Raw genomic sequence first — 19,947 nt, 5'->3', positions numbered from 1 at the left:
CCACCCTCAGCATGGAGGCCAGATGGTCACCTCATCCTTGTGGGGTAATGGAAAGACTAAACTGGATTTGGGGGTGACTCTTTCTAGGTGAGGATGGATGAAGGAAAGGAATGAGGAGCTGGGCCATCTTTGGGGGCTCTGGTCAATAAAGCAATTGCCTGGGTGGGTGATGACTGAGAGCAGCCAGGGGACCAGTGTGGATGCATCCCAGGGAATGTCAAATGTCAGAACTAGGGAGACCTGGAAGACAAGGAAAAGCCAAGATGCACCCTAAAGTTGAGGACAGCCGTGGCTGCAAACAGCAGCCTTCTTGGTAGTGTATCCAGCCTGTTGTCTGTACAGGTTGCCCTAAGGGACCTTGGAGACAGCTCTTCCCAGTGGACATTCATGACTGGCCTGGTGTCCCCAGGCTAGGCTCCAGCCAGATATGCGTGGTGCCTTTGGAAGCCCCAGGGCACAGTGGCCAGGGTTCACATTGGCCAAGTCATCATGTCCACCTGTACCAAGCTGCAGAACAAGGAGCATGTAAGTGAGGCCCTCCTCAGGGCCAGGTTCAAGTTCCCTGGCCACCAGAAGATCCGTATCTCCAAGAAGTGGGGATTTACTAAGTTTAACGGGGGTGAATTTGAAAACATGATGGCAGAAAATCAGCTCGCCTGGGATGGCTGTGGGTCAAACATGTGGGTAATTGTGACCCCCTGGACAAATGGCAGCCCTGAACTCATGAGAGCCTGGGCGCTGTCCACTCCTTAGTCTGGCCCATCAATAAATCAATAAAGTTGAGGACAAGAGCAGACGCCTCAAGGGCCGAAACCCACACGATGAGGGGCCAGGAAGCAGGACCCCAGGTGCAGAGGTAGCGGTGGCCTGGCGGGAGTCTCCATGTGTGAACAATCAGCCAGTTGCAGGCCAGGGGGTCGGCAGGCACAAGGAGGGGGCTCGGGTAAGGGGGTATCATGGTAAGATGACCACAGGCATTTGAAGTCTGACCAGCAGCAGTGAAAACAGCCCCTAGAGCAGCCGTTCCTAACCTGCTTGACACCAGGGACCAATTTCGTGGAAGACAATTTTTCCACAGACCAGGTGTGGGGTGGTGGTTTTGGGGTGATTCAAGTGCGTTACATTTACTGTGCACTTTATTTCTAACCTGGGCTTCCCTAGTGGCTCAGATGACAAAGAATCTGCCTGCAATGCAGGAGACGTGGGTTCGACCCCTGGGTCGGGAAGGTGCCCTAGAGAAGGGCATGGCAAACCCACTCCAGTATTCCTGCCTGGAGAATCCCACGGACAGAGGAGCCCAGTGGGCTACAGTCCATGGGGTCACAAAGAGTCGGGCACGACTGAGCTTCAGTACACTTTGACTTCACTTCTTCCTTATTTCTGATCTAATGCTGCTGTTGATCTGATTGGAGGTACTGGTCCACGGCCGGGAGGTTGGGGACTCCTTGCCCAGAGAAATGAGCCAGGATGGGCTCCTTGGAAGCACGTGGTCAGGAAGTGCTCAGACTGGTCTCTGAGTTCCCCCTGGGCAGGGAGGCTATAATTTCAGGCTTCTGAAGGGCCCCCAGGGAAATCTCCCTCTCTGACCACAGGCTCATGTGCCCTGGCCTCACTCACCAAGGGTGCTGCCAAGTTCTGTCCTGTAAATTTTGGGCACTGAGCAAATATTAAGCCATAAAAAACAGGAGCAGAGAAATCATTAGCGATGTACCAGTGATCGTGTAATGTCACTGCGGAGACTTCCCAAGTAAATAATTTCCTTTCCAGCCACCGAGTATCATAATGACACAGCCAAGACGGGTTTCTATTTATTCCTGGCCAGTCTCTCTCAGATTTACATTCCAATCATGAGATGGGACCTCTCACTGCATTTCAGTGCATTACTTAATCAAATGGTATGCCGGTTGACCCCAGTGTGTCTTAAAAGTTGGGGTTATTTATGGATATGGTTTCACGTGGAGGGTCACTGTGGGGCCTAATCTGCATATGCCTCTCAGGAGAGCTGGGACGTTATTTGCATAAGAAGCCCTAGGTTTCTGGGGAGGACCCAGAAAGAGGACTGGGGCACAGCTGAAGGGCGGAGTCCCTGCTTTTAGGGACCAGCTACTCAAGGGAAGAGTCTAGTCAAGCCACACAGGGGAGCACTTAGGCCAAGTGGGGATCCCCCTTCACCTCAAGTCGAAAGTGAGCCAGGGAACCAGTGTTCTGCTTCAAAGGGTATCTTGGTACCCATGACACCATGACATGGGTACCAAGTCATGACATCATGAACAGTCTCCGTAGTTCCTCCCAGGCTCTTCCTAGAGAATTTCTTGTTGTTTAGGCATCAAGTTGTGTCCAACCCTTTGCATGGACTGTAGCACACCAGTCCTCCCTGTCCCTCACCATCTCCTGGAGTTTGCCCAAGTTCATGTCCGTTGAATCGGTGATGCCATCCAACCATCTCATCCTCTGTCACCTTCTTCTCCTTCAGCCCTCAATCTTTCCCAGCATCAGGGTATTTTCCAGTGAGCCGGCCTAGAGAAGCGAGTGTCCTTACGAGCTACACTGCACTGTCATGGACTTTTAATTTTTTTTAACTATTTCATTTACATTTTATTCTTTTTTTAATTTTTAATTGGAGGATAATTGCTTTGCAATATTGCGTTGGTTTCTGCCATACATCAACATGAATCAGCCATAGGTGTACATATGTGCCCTCTCTCTTGAACATCCCTCCCATCCCATCCCTATCCATCGAGGTGGTCAGAGAGCACCGGATTTGAGCTCCCTGCAGTGAATTCCCACTGGCTCTCTGTTTTACATATGGTAATGAAAATGCTTCAGTGTTACTCTCTCAATTAGCCCCTCTCTCCCCTTCCCTCACTGTGTCCTTATGAGCCACACTGTACTGCCATGGACTTTCACTAAATTTTATGCACATCATTTCTTAATGAAGTTCTGGGTGAAAGAGCAAGACCAGTAGGTGTGGTTCCTGCCCTGGAAGGCTCTTACCATCCAGGGAGGAAGAGAGACTTGTGCCACGGAAGCCAGAGCAGTGGTTTATCTTACTACTGTATGTCTTCCTGAGGGCCTGAGCCTTCTGTCATACGTAATGTCCCTCTCTGTCTCTAGCAGTTTTCTCTGCTCTAAAGTCTATTTTACTGGAAGTCAATACAGCCACTCCTGCTTATTATTATTATTTACATGGTATATCTTTTTCTATCCTTTTACTTTCAACCTACCCATGTTGTTGTATTTGAAGTGAGTAACCCACCAGGCTCCTCTGTCCATGGGATTTCCCAGGCAAGAATACTGGAGTGGGTTGCCATTCCCATCTCCAAGGGATCTTCCCAACCCTGGGTCTCCTGCATTGCAGGTGGATTCTTTACCGCCTGAGCCACCAGGGAAGCAACTCAGATCCCTGGTCAAGGAACTAAGATGCACATGTTGTTGTTTAGTTGCTCAGTCCTGTCCGACTCTTTGCAACCCCAAGGACTGCAGCCCACCAGGCTTCCCTGTCCTCCACCATTTCCCAAAGCTTGCTCTAATTCATACCCATTGATTTGGTGATGCTATCCAATCATCTTATCCTCTGTCGCCCCCTTCTCCTCCTGCCCTCAATCTTTTCCAGCATCAGGGTCTTTTGCAGTGAATCGGCTCTTCAAATCAGGAGGCCAAAGTATTGGAGCTTCAGCATCAGTCCTTCCAGTGAATACTCAGGAGTGATTTCCTTTAGGACTGACCTAAAGATCAATCTCCTTACAGCTGGATCTCTTTGCAGTCCAGGGGACTCTCAAGTGTCTTCTCCAGCACCTCAATTTGAAAGCATCAACTCTTCAATGTTCAACCTTCTTTATGGTCCAACTCTCACATCAGTATATGTCTACTAGAAAAATCCTAGCTTTGACTATATGGACCTTTGTCAGCAATATACTGGAATATATATATATATGTTGGCAATATCTGAAATCTACTGGAGGTGATAAAGCAACCCCAGAGACCCACCACTGTGATGCTCCTCAAGTCCTGAGGACCCTGGGAAGCCTGCCTTCTTTCTGTCTTTCAGAGTCTTCTGGGGACTTCCCTGGTGGTGCGGTGGATAAGATTCCATGCTTCCACGGCAGGGGGCACAGGTTCCATACCTGGCTGGGGAACTAAGGTCTCGCATGTGGTGTAGAAAAACACACACATCCCTGCCAAAGTGAAGTCTTCTTAGGCCCTTCTGTTGTGTTATGTCTGCGGTCTTTTAGTTGTGAGAGTGAGGGGCTGGGAGGAATGCAGCCACTTCATCTTGACTAGAACCGAAGTCTGACTGTATCTGGCATGTTTGGGAGAGATCAGATGTATTCCGAGACCTAAGGCAATCTCAGAGTTCCCTCATGACCAAGTGGGTGGAGAAATAGCTGAGAGAAAGAGCCAGTGAGCTTGCCAAAAGGTTGCCGTGACATGGCAGGAAAAGTTTTTATTGCTTTAAACATAATGCCTTTCCCACAAATTAAAACTCAGTCATGATCCAGGAACCCTGCACCCTGAGCCAGCTTCAAACCATAAACTACAGACTTTATAGAGCACAGTTCACTTTCCCATGTTGGTGGGATACATTTGGTTATTATTAATTACTCAGTAGGCAAGCTAAGGCACTTAGAACACCTCCACGAACACCATGAGTGAGCCAACAGTTCTAGAACCTAAATTCTAACACTCCTTGACTGCAGCTTTTTCAGACTTTGTCTTCAAAGGCACTTTATGAAGCACAACGCACACAAGGCACCACAGCTGCAGCCAAACAAGTAGGAGCAGCGCGCGTGGTTAATTGAAACGGGCTCTACCGGGACTGCGGTGTGAAGAAACCGCGTCAATCAGAGGCTCGTTGAAAAGGAGGGCTTTGATATGCTGCAAGAAATAGTCTCTTTTGTCCCCAATTTCTGACATCTCTTTCAATGCGACGTTTTTAAACATCTGTTTCTAGAGCAGAGCAGGAAATCTCTAAGCAGCCATAACTCTTTGCTTGTGTCACGTGGAAACTACAGGCTGTAATTTTTTTTTTTTTAATCCTACCATGAAATCTTTTTTCTTTTAAACCAGTTCAAAGCAGAGCATTTAATGGGCATTTATACACAGGGAGCGTTTGAGAGGCTACTTTTTACAAATGGCTGTCATGAGATGAGTCATGATCAATTGCGAGATTCTGCTTTAGGCAGGGTTATGAATGGAGCTGCTTTACTGGCAAGTTAGGGGCAAAGAGGGAGCCACCTGATTCTGAGTCAGTCCCATAGAAGAGAAAGGCGAACTGCAAATGGATCGATAGGTACCTCGCTTCTGGGCACCTCTTTGAAGCAAGAATAACTCTTCTGGCCCTTTGTTTGACTGCGTGCTTTCAAAACTGCTTCCAGTCTCTGTGACTGAAGTTTCTATGGCTTCAGTGGCTGTGGATTACACAGAGAGGGAAGTGTGTGTGTGTGTGTGTGTGTGTCTCCTCAGTAGGCGGAGGTCAAGGTAGTTTCTTTTTTTCCTTGATGAAATATATGAGGTGCCATATGGTGGAGCAACCTGAGAATACCAGGTATGCCTGCATCAGAATCTAAAGTGCCGTTACCATGGAGACCAGCACTCCCTCAGCGATGTAGGGCCTCTACTTCCGCCTTCAGAGGAACTTACTTGTCTAGTAGGAACAGGTGCTCTGACATACAAAAGAAGTAAACCTTGACGGCAAGCCTTCAGGAATTTCTAATTTTTTCCCTTGATTCTTTCTAAAGAGTTTTCTCCCTCTCTACTTCATGAGTGAAGGCTTTGTTGAACTAACAATAATAATAATAGTAGCCTTTATTACATGGTGTTCTTCCTAGGTGGTTCAGTGGTAAAGAACCTGCCTGCCAAGCAGGAGACATGGGTTCTATCCCTGGATTGGGAAGATCACCTGGAGAAGGAAATGGCAACCCGCTCCAGTATTCTTGCCTGAGAAATCCCATGGACAGAGGAGGCTGGCAGGCTACAGTCCATGGGGTCCCAGAGTCAGATACAACTGAGCGACTAAACAACAACAAATTAAGATGGTGCTTTGTGTTATGTATACTCTCTCTCTCCTTGGAGTGAGCGTTTTATCTATATTTTACAGATGAGAAAACCAAACCAAGGCTTCAAGAAAGTTTCCCAAGTCATGATCTCACAAACAGCTGTCCAGGTTGGAACTCAAACCCAGAACCATCTGACTTCCGCCTGTGCACTTAACTCCTTGCCAAAAGGTGATGAATTCATTACATCTGGAGTATGTCTGTCTGTTCAAAGGATCATCAAGTTTTTCAGTCCTATGAACTAAGAACTGAGAGGCAAAAAGAAAAAGGAAGTGAAGTTCCTGAAAGGCTCCCAATGGCCAAGTGGTGACTTATTGACAGGACAAGCCACAACCACATTGAGAACCAATGGCTAAGATTTATTGAGCATCTGTATGTCCTTCATTCTTTCATTAAATATGTACTGAGACCTACCTTACACGAAGCATTGTTCTAAGTCCCGTGGACGCAATGGTGACAAAAACTCTTTATAACAAATCAGACAAAGATCCCTGCCTGGGGGGACTTCCTAAACCCCAGTTTGTGTCTGTGTCCGACACTGGACCATGAGAACTCAGAAGCAGTAAGAGTTTATGATTAAGAAGCCAAGATAACCCAACTGCAATGCACTGAGATAAGAGCTAGATTCCAAAGAGGTGCAAAGCTCTGGGAATGGTGCTGCTAGGTGGGCACTGGGGAATCCAAGGTTTCTTTCTCTAGCTTTAGATGACTAGAGCCCTCAAAGATCCCAGACCCTCTGACCTCCCTGGAGATCCTTTGGGACCCTCTTGGTCAACTCCTGAGAAGCTGGAACCCCTTGGGTGGGTCCTTCTAGGGCAAACCATTGTCATGGGGTGACTGTCATACCAGGGTTCCCACACTTGTGCATCAGACGATTGATGAGCATAGGATTTGACATCTGTTCCTAACTCATGGCATTTCTTTACATGTCATCTTGATCATTTTAGCTCTTCCTTCCACCTCTGCTCTGTTTAAACATTGTTTCAACAGCCTTAAATATAATCTGTTCTTCCCAGCTTTGGGTCGTCCAGAAATTTGATATCTTCTCCTTGTATTAAAACACTTGGAGGGAGTTCCCTGGTGGTCCAGTGGTTAGGACTCCCCTCCCACTACAGAAGCACTCGTTTAATCCCTGTGCAGGGAACTAAGATCCGACATGCCATGCAGCCAAAACATAAACAAATAAATAAACTAAAAAAAAACAGGGGTGGGAAGGAGGCTCAAAAGGGAGGGCATATGTCTATATACTTAGTTGATTCACACTCTTAAGCAACAGAAACTAACACAATTGTAAAGCAACTATCCTCCAATTAAAAGTAAATTGGACTTCCCTGGTGGCTCAGTGGTAAAGAATCTGACTGCCAGTGCAGGAGATGTAGGTTTAATCCCTGGGTTGGGAAGATCCCCACTCCAGTATTCTTGCCTGGGAAATCCCAGGGACAAAGGAGCCTGGTGGCATACAGTTCATGGGGTTGCCAAAGAGTCAGATATGACTTAGCAACTAAACAACAAATTAAATGTTAAAAAAAGAAAAAACAAGCACTTGGAAAACGGTGTCAAGGACAGGCCTAGAGCAAGGCACTACAGTCTTCTTTCCAGCCCAGCAGAAATACACTAAGTAATACACTTTGATGCAGTCATTTGCCCCGCCAAGAACCCATGGACCTATTATTGAAGTTACACCTCTCTACCTTGCCCTGAGGACATGATGAAGGATGCTGCCAAAAGCCTTGGCAAAATTCCTTCTCCCAGCCCCAAAGACAAGCGCGCTTCTATATTGGGAGGAGACTGAGGTGGGGGGATCGCAATTGCTTTGAAATCCAAAATGTAAGATGAGAAAACCAAACTGTTTGTCTGGAGCCGTGAGAGTCAACTCAGACCTGTTGTTCACACTTGACTTCTGATGACCCAGTGCCAGTCTGTCAGTCAAACACAAAGGAAATGTTACTAGACAATTGTCCCACTTTGTTTCATTAATGTTTGCATAGACAAGCAGTATCAGGGCAACTGCATTCAATAAAACTTACAATAAAGTAAATCTAATACATTTTAATGAAATGCATGACTACGATTGTGTTTTATGGTAATTAAATAGAATTACAGGAATTCATAGCAACTGAAATTATTTCTTACACAGTACAAAATTCTGGGGGTGAGAACTGGGTAAAGAAAGGTCCTTTGAAAAAAGGAAATGAGAAGGGTTAGTGGGGAGGGAATTAGGGTCATCTAATAAGATCACGGCTATGGGTGGGTTTTTGCCGTTTTAAGCCAAGCAGTTCCAAAGACTATAGAATTTCCAGTCCCTGCCCTTGGCTAAATTTACAAGCTAGGAACTTGGGCAGAAAGTATAGAGTCTAAGAAGACATATTCAGTTCTTCTAAGAGAAAAGAAATGAAAGCTAAGAATCAATTAAAATCAGCGAAAGCTGATTCTAAGAGTGTTGTTAAGATACTGAGGTAAGGGACTTCCCTGGTGGTTCTGTGGCTTTGCCTTTCAGCACAGGAGGTGAGAGTTCAGTCCCTGGTTGAAAAACTTAAGACCCCACATGCTTCGTGGCTAAAACACCGAAACATAAACCAGGAGCAGTATTGTAACAGATTCAATAAAGACTTCAAAACAGGTCCACATAAAAAAAAAAAAAAAACTTAAAAAAACAAAAGATTCTAAGGCGAAAAGCAATGCCTCCCTCTATTATGGCAACAAGAAGAAATTGGGCCTTCGTGTGCAAGAACTTGGAGGTTGGATTCAGATTATCTAGGAACTCTTTAAAAAGTCAGACACCTAGATCACTCTGAAGCCCACTGATCAAGGTCTCAAGGAAGCAGGTTTAGACCTGCGTATTTTTCAGAGCTTCCTAAGCGGTCCTGACAGTCACCCGAGTTGATTATCTAGAACTTTTAGGTACAGATGTTTATACTTAGGGGAGACTAGAAGCACAGCCAGAGAGAGGAAAGAGTGGGAAGAGACAGCTGAAGTAGAAAACGCCACGTGCTACACCACTGTGTGTAAGAAAATCTCATCAGGTTGCATTCCTAACACCCGCCACCACTCAGGGAAAAGGTACTCTGCCTGAGACGGTCAGGTGCGAGTGTGTGCTCAGGCGCTTCAGTCCTCTCGGACATCTTGTGACCCGGTAGACGGTAGCCCGCCAGGCTTCTCTGTCCATGAGATTCCCCAGGCAAGAGTACTGCATTGGGTTGCCATGTCCTTCTCCAGGGGATCTTCCCGACCCAGGAAGACGTCTCCTGCATTGGCAGGTGGGTTATTTGCCACTAGTGCTACTGAGACGTCAGGGTGGGCGGTGGAGGAGGTCATTTTAAGGCGATACAGAGCAGGGTGGGTGGGGTGTTAAAACACAGGTTTGAGAAAACCTGCGTAAGGGAACTGGCACTTGATTCACAGGAAGAAGATGCTTTAGGAAGTGAGAGGAAGTGATAAAACAGAAAGAGGCCTCTTCAAAATTGAGCCAGGCTAATCTTGTCTCTAGTCTGCAGATGCCCAAGCAGTTTTCAAAGAACTCTTCTTTGGTGTGTCCCTTCCTCCTCTCCCCTTTCACTGCCATGGGCTAAAGGTGGAGACTCCATCCTGGGAAGGATGCTCTGTCTGCCCCAGAGCACAGCCCAGATCAGCCACTCAAGCTCAGCTATGCTGGCAGTTCTGCCAGAAATTCCATACTTCTGCAATCTATTTTGTCTAAGATGCTCAAATGCAAGCAAATATTTAAATTACGCTGGCCACCGACTCCCCTGGAGGTCCAGCGGTGATGACTCAACACAGGGGGCACAGGTTCAATCCCTGGTCGAGAAACTAAGATCCCACAAGTCACATGGCATGGCCAAAAAAGGATATAAATTATGCGGGTCACACACCTAAGAGCTTTTAGAATGTGAAATACGGTTGTCGCCAAGTGTCGTGCATCAGTAGGTGCTTGCCTGTAAGCTGCCCCTCAAAGAAACAGGCTACACTGTACCCTGAAACCTTCCTGGGTATATGGGAGGTCACCCCATTCACTTTCCTCATGGATCTTATTTGTGAGCCTCTCATGCAATAAGCAGGGCTTCCCTTGTGGCTCAGCTGGTAAAGAATCCCTTTCATGCAACGGGCTGGAGGAGGAAATTGTCACCCACTCCGGTATTCTTGCCTGGAGAATCCCATGGACAGAGGAGCCTGGTGGGCTACAGCCCTTGGGGCTGGAAAGAGAGGGACCCTGACTGAGCTTCTACATGAACAGCAGGCACTGTGTCGCCCCTGTGACCAGACCGTCCCCAGAGCAGTGGCGGCGCCTGTTTTGCCTCTTTCCGTCGTGTCACAATCCTAGGCCTCTACACGGGAGCTCTTCCAGGAACTTCCATCTATTTTATCCCTCTTTCATTGGCCATTGACTTCAGAACTTGAAATCTCTGGAGAGCAGGAGTGGGGCGCTGGGAAAGTCAGTGGCTACATAAAGGTTATCGGCGTTTCCCACAGGCAGTGCTGCGTCTTGTTATTTTTCCTCAGTTGAGCCATAGGGGAACATTAGAGGCCCATGGAAGCCCTGCCGAGCAGCTCTCACCCCGTTTAATGTCTCCAGCGTTGACAGTCACCCCCCCCCCACTGTTTTCCCACAAAGGCTAAAGGAAGCACATTGCCTACTCCATACGGGGTTTAAATCAGATCGGTGCAGGGTGACGTCTATTTGTAAAATAGAGATGCAATTTGCCTTGGCAGAACTGTGCTTTCCTAGTGTACTAAACACCTCCCAGCGCTCTGTTGACGCTACATAATACATTTAAGTAAGTTACCTCTAATATGAATGTGGCTGGGCAAAAGAAATTGATAGAAAATTGAGCTAGTTTTCATCCACAGACCAACCACCAGGTTTGAGGCTATTTCTGTCTCCAGAAGGGGCATGATTTCACAAACAGTAGAAGCCTTTTCTTATCCAATTAGCAAAGCACTTCTTCCCTCAAGGTTTTTCACAAGGGGAAAGAGTGGAGATGTGGAGAGAGTGCTGTTGAGAGATCTCGCTGCCGATCACCTCCCTGGACCTCAGTCCCTCTACCAGAAAGATAAGAGCAGGAGATAAGGCCTCTAGATATCAGTCCAGCCCTAAAGCTTTCTGGCTTTCCAATCCTAAAAATTCCAAATAAGAAAAAAATGAAAGTTAAAGACAGAAAGCCACGGGGATTGACATACATACACTACTCACACTGTGTATAAAGTGGATAACTAGTGAGAGCCTACCGTACAGCACAGGAAACTACTCAATGCCCTGAGGTGACCCTAAATGGGAAGGAAATCCAAAAAAAGAGGGGAGATACGTACACATATAGTGGATTCACTTTGCTAAATGACAGAAACTAATGTAACATTGTAAACAACTATCTTCCGATAAGAATTAATTTTAAAAAAATTAAAAACAAAAAAGAAAAAAGCAACCGGGAAAACCAAATTGAATAGCTGAACCAGCCAAAGCGGATAAGTAGCTGTGAAGCACAGTTACCTGGTGGGTACCACCTGTGCGGAGTGCAGTCCTGCCCCAATTATTCGAACCAAGCCCCTGATGCTGGGAAAGATTGAAGGAAAGAGAAGGGGATGACAGAGGATGAAATGGTTGGATGGCATCACCGATTCAATGGACATGAGTCTGAGCAAACTCTGGGAGTTAGTGAAGGACAGGGAAGCCTGGTGTGCTGCAGTCCAGGGGGTTGCAGAGTCAGACATGATTTAGTGACTGAATCACCACCACCACCCTGGGAGAAGGATTATACCTCTTGATACCTCTTGGAGAGAATAGTTCCTGATTCCACTGACAAAAAGTTTGGCCATGTGACTTGTTTTGACCAGTGGATGGTAACAGACTTGATGTGTGTGACATCTCAAGAGGAGTTTTAAGAGCCTCTGAGGGCTTGCGAACCCCCTTGCTCTCCTCCCAGTGCTGTGAGAACAGAGTCACTGAAGGTTTTAGGGATCTCAAGGAGGGACCACTGTATGGAGCAAAATCACAGCTGTAGCAGAGCTGCAGATGACATGAGCATAAGAGCCATACCTTTGTTCCTGAAAGCCACTGAAACCTGGGGCTTATTTCATCCTTCAGCCTTACCGAGAGAAAGCTGACCGATTCACCACCCTCCATGGGGCACATACGAGAACTACTCACAGAAGGACAAAGATGACACGGCTAATGTGTGCTCTTAGACTGAAAGCTCCTGGCTGCAGCAGCCTCATTCCCACGGATGCCAGAAATGCACAGCTCTCCAAACACGCAGCCCCAGCTGCTGCCCATGGGAATCTGAGGCTGGCACACCACCACCATCACGGTGATGCCCTCCATTCGCTGTATTTTGAACTGGAGTTCAGTGTGGGTAAAGGCAGACCTTGGACTTATCATCAGAGTCCCAAGCCACTCCCTGGTCTCTGATTGCCCACAGGTCTGCAGGAAACCTTGAACCTATCCCTGAATCCCTCTCATGTGGCCTCTGAAATCTCACAGTGGATTCTTGGTTCAGAGAGGTCATCCCCTAGGCCATGTTTCTTTTTTTTTTTTTTTGGCAGTTGTTCATTTGAATGAAAGCACAGTATTTAAAGGTTTCTCATAGAACAAATGGGTTCTCTTGCTCAATATGAAGAACACTGGATTCAACGACCTGCAAGGTCCCTTTTGGCTCTGAAACAGATCAGTCTTACAGCATTATCTAATTTGGACATTATTTTCCTCACCATTTGACAGGCAGATATCAACTTTATTAGTGGCACATATCAACTTCATGCAGTTAATTAGGGCAGAAAAACAGACGAATTTTCCGAGTGAAGTGACATGATAATCTAGGTGAGACGAACATGGTTATAAGGCAAACCTGTCTCTGCTTATCAGTCTTTGTTCAGAGAGTATTGTGTATGTTACTTTTAGAGAAAAAAGAGCACTAATTAGATTAACAATCTGTGAACAAAGTCAAAACAAAGAATTCAAATATATATTTTTTCACTCTTCTACAGCCTGAGGGCAATAGCCAAAAGAAATTACTATGAAGTGTGAGTAATGCAAAATAGATTTTGTGAATTTCCATCTGAAACGTGTGAATTTAATATACAATTGCAAATTAAGAAATGCTTTTTGATTTATAAAGTAGGCTTGATTCATATGTGGAAAAAACTACGTCCCGTAAACAACTCCAAGATGAACCCCAGGCTGCTTGTGGACCTGGCAAAGTGGAGGGGAATTCGTAGACTGAGAAGACACTGACTGCAGAGCCAGACCTTCCTCCACGTTCGTCAAAACCAAAGCACCCAAGGCCACCGCCACCCGTCCTGAGAAGATGGGCAAAGCAGTCTGTCAGCGACTCCACGACCAGCTGTTACAACTCTAAGCTACGTAAAGATGAAAGGAACTGAAGTTCTGCGTTTACTTAGGTCATGTCCACAGACTAACACCCAGCCCTACCTGGGCTTTCGGCTGGGGAGCCAATGTCCAATCCCAGCTTCGCCATCACCATGTGGTAAGTAAGTTTCTTCGTGTCAGTGTTTCTCATGAGGGCTTTTGCTTACAGGGTCACAGTGAAGACAGAGCCTTCTAGTAGGAGTCTCAGTGCCCACCGGGCACGGAGCCACGACATGTGCCACCCTGCAGGGGGGACAGCAGTGACCAATGGCCCCTGCCTCCCAGAACTCGCCGCTGTCTACTGTGGAAAAGAACCTGCTATGATAGAAGGCAGACTAACACAAGTCAGCAGCGAGTGGGGACTGTCACCTCTCTCGCCACGTGATGAACTCCTCTTTGTGCTTCAGAGCCTGGCTGGTATCACCTCCTCTGTGAAGCCTTCTCTGCGCTTCTCCTCCTCTCTGCTGCTGCTTGGCCACGTGCTCACCGTGGCTGATGGATGGATCTGGCGATGGTTTGTTTCCGGGCTTTCTCTATGGGATGAGTTCTGCAAGGCAGGGGCTGTGCCTCAGATTTGCTGGGCATTCAGTAAGCTAAACTGACTTTATAAAGGTCTACATAAAAGACTAAGGATGTAAGTGTTAGTCGTTCAGTTGTGTCTGACTCTTTGTGACCCCATGGACTGTAGCCCACCAGGCTCCTCTGTCCATGGAATTCTGCAGGCAAGAATACTGGAATGGGTAGCCATTCCCTTCTCCAGGGGATCTTCCCCAACCCAGGTCTCCTGCATTGCTGGCAGATTCTTTACCATCTGAGCCAAGAGGGAAGCCCCCTAATACACCTAAATAAATCAATAAATATCTGTATGAGATTCAAATGAGAAAAATACGGAAAAATAAATCCAGGCTAGATCTTTCTAGATGCCCTCCGTGCATAATCCCCTGTGGATTACACAGAAGACTTCCTTATACAGAAAACTTTGGGAAGCCACCCCCCTCTTTAGGAAACCTGAGACCCTCTGACATGATGTAATGCTTTTTCTTTCTATGAAAAGCAAACCACAGCTCCCGTCTGTGATTCTTATGCGAGAAACACCAAGCTCTTCCCTATGTGACCTTCTCCAGGACACACATCTGTATCTGCAGTTAAGAAAAGACAGTGAGACAGTGTGTAGTTTGTCAGCTCCCTGTTTAAAGTGCTTCTTTTTGAGGAAATTATGCTTGCTTGTATTGTTCCTATTATAAAGAGAGAGAAATCTGGGTCTTAGTGTGGTAAAGAGGGCAAGAGCACAACCACCAACATCCATGCTTTGGTTGACAAAAGGGACTAAGAGAAGGACGGACAGAAGCCTCTCTCCTCTAGCCTCTACCTTTGCTGGAAAAATATCCCAAGAGCTCAAGAAGCATTTGGCAAAACACTTCAGTGTACACGTGTCTACTGTGGCCACTGGGTAGGCCAATTTGGGGGTCCAGAAGCTTCAGGGTGACTTTAGGATCCCACTTTTGGTAAAAGTAGTGTGGGGACCACCTCGATACAGTTCAGACTGTGCTTGTCAGCAAATGAAAGGGTAGTGGGACACTTTGGGCTATTTCTGGTATCCTAAGATTTCTGCTCCATCACAATAGAAGCCTCAGAGCCAAGTCTAGTTCAAAGAAGAGTGGTCCCTAACTGCGGCAGATCCCTTCCCACCCTTGAGTCAAAGCGGCTCACTGCCAAGCGAACAGACCCCATGCACTCTGAATGCAAGGGTCATCACTCCATCTACTGATCTCAGAGGCACTGACAGAGAGCAAGGCTGGGCAACCGAAGCTGCTTTATTTTGCAGGAAAAAACCCAAACAAACAAAACCCAAACAAAATAAAGGGAGCTACAGTGATGTGCCCGGAACTACCTCTGCAAGGAGGCCTTGTGGAGGAGGAAGCCTCACTTGTGGTATTTGCTAGTTTCCACGGTGTAAATAATCTCACCATAGCTGATTTCAAGCCATCAGCAGGTTGAAAGACTGGCAATGTTGTTTTTAATAGTCAACAGTTGGCTCCAGAAAAGCCTCTCATGAGTCAACTCTAGCACACTGTGCAGCTTACATTTATTGAGGGTTTATGATGGGGCCATGGGCTTCCCTGGTAGCTCAGGTGGTAAAGAATCTGCCTGCAACACAGGAGATCCTGGTTTGATTCCTGGGTCTGGAAGATACCCTGGAGAAGGGAGGGAATGGCTACCCACTCCAGTATTCTGGCCTGGAGAATTCCATGGACAGATGAGCCTGGCAGGCCCCAGTCCATGGGGTTACAAAGAGTTGGACATGACTGAGCGACTTTCACTTTATGGTGGGGCCTGAGACTGATAAGCACTTTATACTTCAAGTATCTCATTTCATCTTCCCAGCAGTCCTATAAGGAAGGTCCATCGTCACCATCCCCATTTGAAGATGAGAAAACAGGGGCACAGAGAGGATAAGCCACTTGCCCCCCTGGGGCTGGGAAGCAGGGGCTGGAATCCCAGTCTGACTCCCCAGCTGAAGTCCTCCCAGCCCCACAGTGCTCTTGCGAGACAGGCCCTCATTTCCATAGTAACGGATCTCTAGCCAAAGGGCAGGGCCTTCCAACCAGAGTCCACAGGGCCCCAACGAGGTCAGACATCCCTCACCCAGGCACAGAACACATGAGGGGGACTCCTTGCCTTTGCAAACTCAGCCTCCTCCTCCCATTTTCTTCCCTCCAGTCTGAGTCTCACCTCTTCACGCTTCCCTACGAGAAACAGCAGCCTTTGTCCTGCTGTGGGTGCCCCCGCAAGCCCACTCACGTTTAGCTTACCTGCTGTACCCCTGTATCAACAAGGATGGGTCGGCCAGCAGTGTCCTCCTTGGGAGCCTCACACTGGGAGAGCCCCCTGCATTCCCAGGGCAGGAGCTGGCGAGGGCACGGCCCCAGGGCTCCCTGTCCGCAGGAGGTAGAGGGCCTCTGGTGGACAGGGCACAGGGATGGCTGATCAGTGAAAACAAAGAGGTGGACCAGGATATATCCCTATGTCTGAAAGTCAGGAGTTATTCCAAATCCGGGGAGACATGAACACTCAGGATGGGAATTAAACTTGTCCTAAGTCCTTGAAGCGAGCACCTCTAGGCTGAGAAGAATCAGGAAAACCGTCAGTGGGACTAATAACAAGAATTTATGGGCATAGGAGGGTCAAGGAGCCAGGTGGAGGCAAGACTCCCAGGCCCTGACCCAAGGATTTGTTTCCACTGTTCTGTGATTTTGTTGCCCCAAACAGCGAGTCTCTTATTAGAAACTCTAACATGTGCAATTTAACTTGAAATGATTTTCCCTATTTAAAAATCTTCCCAGTGAAGAGCTTCAGTGGGTTTTTAAACTATTCATACAAAATGCAACCTTCCAATTAATTTGCAAGAACTGACTGATACCAGGAAAGATGCAAATTTAACAGCCAAAGTTAAATGAAAACTTCTGCATATTCAATGGCCCTAATTTTAAAATGAAGCTCATGATTTATAACTGCAGCCAATGATTTATTTCTTCCACCTGGATCTACACACTTTTGTGGTTAACTTTTTCATTACAAAAGCCATTAAAAGTAAGCATGAAAATTAACGGAATCACTGTACCTAGTTAGCCTAGACCAAGGTTTGGTTTTTTTAAATGAAGCATATTTAATCTCATGGCTCTCAATACAAATATTATTCATAATTTTTGGAAGGTATTTTGTGTCAGTAAAATTATTTTCCGTTTTCATATTTATAGTCCTTAATTTTTTTAATTTTGTGCATATTTTTATAAATTACTTAATTACAAATATTCTGTAAATTATCATTTAGTAAATATAATACAGTGTAAAACTCACAAGCATCTAACTGGCAGAGAGCCACCATCACAGGAGTTTGTGAGCCTGTAGGAGTTTGTGTCCCAGGTCACACAATGTGACCAGCACGTTCCTATCCCATCAGTCAAAGGTCATGAGGTCAAGAGCCACGACTAACTTGCATGCCAAGGGCTTTTCAGAGGCAAAAGTGAGGGCAGGGACTGACTGGATTTCTATAAATACTGCTCTTTAAAAACCACTCTAGGGACTTTCCTGGCAGTCCCGTAGTTAAGACTCAGCACTTCCAAAGCAGGAGGCACTGGTTCCATCCCTGGTCCGAGAACTAGGATCCCACATGCCAAATGGTGTGGCCAAAATTTTTTTTAATTTTTTAATTAAAAACAATCTTAATATTATAGGCATAATTCCTTTGAAAAGTAAAATAATTATCATATAAAAGCAAAAGGTAAAAGTCTCCCTTTCAAGAGGTTTTTCATTTTGGTATGAAGAAAGAAAAAGTCAGGTATTAAATTTTAAAAGGAACTTATCTGATCATAAAAGACTGTCCTAAAATATTAAAAATTAATTTATAGTACAAACTAACTAACTGTGTAAGAAATAGGTATACTTTGAAAAGTACTGAAAAGATGTTCTCATTGTTTAATAATCCCACACTGAAAACTTCAGGGTGAAATGAGGTTTCATTAAGAATAGTAACTAAAGAGGTTGCTTCTTATGATTTGCAAATATGTATTTCATACCATTCTCTAATGAGAACCTAGGAAAAAGGTGCTTTTCTTTTACTGTGAATATTTATGGATGCAGTCTCTAGCTGCCTTGAGCAAACTCCATTCTTAAGTTGCTGTGTCTCTACAAATCTCTTAGAGCCGCTGTTCGGGATGACATTTTGTCCAATTAGTTGTCAGCATACTTCCTTTTACCTTGCCAGCAATAACCTTACTTTTCCTAAGACAATTTTACACAGTCAACCCGTTCAATTAAAACTACACAAAAAGCTGTTCTGAGAGACCCACTGCTAGGCAACAGAAACCTGTTGAACCAAATCTCAGGTGGAAAACACTTCTGAAGACAGATGAGAACAATTACAGTCATCACACAATAAATTATCAATTTAACCCAGAATAGAATACTGTTTTGTTAGAATTTACAGAGGTCCAAACAAAACAGACAACCTATGAGGATGTGAACATTCTTATGAATGTGTACATATTTATTTGAATATGTACAAATGTGTATATTCAGCAGACGTGACAGATCCCCGATCAATAGCTAATTGGGCTTGCTGTGTTTGATCAACCCACACCTGTTCCCTGTGCTGTGACTCCAGGAGGCAGCCTGGAATGTCAGCGCGCTGGGTTTTCAAGAGAGCACTTCGATCACCAGTTCTTCACAGAAACGTGCTTTGAAGAGACACCAATGAAGCGAGTTCTTACAGTAAAGGCAGAACAACTTATTACATGAAATTCAGAGTGAACTTAGATTCTGAAATACAGGCTCTGCATTATAAACCAAACTAAAGCATTGCACACACATTTATCTTGGAGAAAAAAGTCTGACTACGGCAAAGGCTTTTAAAGGCTCACAGAATTTGAAAAGGGTTTCCTAAGGACTTGGAAACTAAATTTTTAAAAATTATTTTTGGCTGCACTGGGTCTTAATTGCAGCATGTGGGAATCTTAGTTTCCTGACCAGGCATCGAACTCACATGCCCTCCGTTGGGAGGCAGATTTTTAACCACTGGACCGCCAGGGAAGTCCTCTAAATTGTTCTTAAAAAATAACAGTGACGAGTTACGTGCCAATGAACCAGAAATGTGAATTAAATTCCCTTTAAAATACACAAGGGTTTAAAAATTAGAGGAAATATTCTTGTTGAAGTATGTTTTAGAAATGTTATAAAATGTATTTCAACATGTTTGAAAAATAGCTGGAGGTATTTTTATAAATCCCAAATGAAGCCTGACTCAACCATCTTTAATTACAACAATTACTAACACTATTGTTTAGGATTTATGTTATGGAATACAGTAGTCAGACCATGATTAGTTATTTGTTGAAAGAAGTTATTTAAGATGTGCTAATCGAAAGCATTTTGAACATTCAGAGCTAAACTTACAAACTCGGTTCTGGGGTAGTTTTTCAAATGTGGACACTGAAGCCAGGGCAAGTCATGGAGAAACTTTCAGAATGATCAATTCATTTCATAAAGCCTGCCCTGAAAGAGAAGTAGATGTACTTTTACCCTCAGATACAGCAAAGGGCAACAATATTCCCAAAGTCATGGCTTTTATTTATTTGGCTAGATGGGGTCTTGGCTGAGGCACAGAGACTCTCTGGTTGCGGTGCTGGCTCAGCAGTTTGTGTGTGGGCTTAGTTGCTTCTGGGCATGTGGGACCTTTGTGTGGATCACAATAAACTGGAAAATTCTTAGAGACGGGAGTATCGGGCCACCTTACCTACCTCCTGAGAAACATGTATGCAGATCAAGAAGCAACAGCTAGGAATCGGGCATGGAACAATGAACTGGTTCAAAATTGGGAAGGGAGTAATTCAAGGCTGTATATCGTCACCCTGCTTATTTAGCTCCTATGCAGAGTACATCATGCGAAATGCTGGGCTGGATGAAGCACAAGCTGGAATCAAGATTGCTGGGAGAAACACCAACAACCTCAGATATACAGATGACACCACGCTTCTGGCA

At 45.6% G+C, this 19,947-nt stretch overlaps 1 pseudogene; it reads left to right on the top strand.

Moving 5' to 3' along the window:
- Positions 1-279: 279 nt before the first annotated feature.
- On the top strand, positions 280-370 carry LOC114116758 (small nucleolar RNA SNORA70; annotated as a pseudogene).
- The last annotated feature ends 19,577 nt before the right edge of the window (positions 371-19,947 follow it).

The sequence above is a fragment of the Ovis aries genome, chromosome 10 (assembly GCF_016772045.2).
Source record: "Ovis aries strain OAR_USU_Benz2616 breed Rambouillet chromosome 10, ARS-UI_Ramb_v3.0, whole genome shotgun sequence".
In the NCBI taxonomy this organism is placed as follows: domain Eukaryota; kingdom Metazoa; phylum Chordata; class Mammalia; order Artiodactyla; family Bovidae; genus Ovis; species Ovis aries.
The sequence above is the reverse complement of the archived record's forward strand: the minus strand, read 5'-3'. Positions and strand labels throughout refer to the sequence as shown.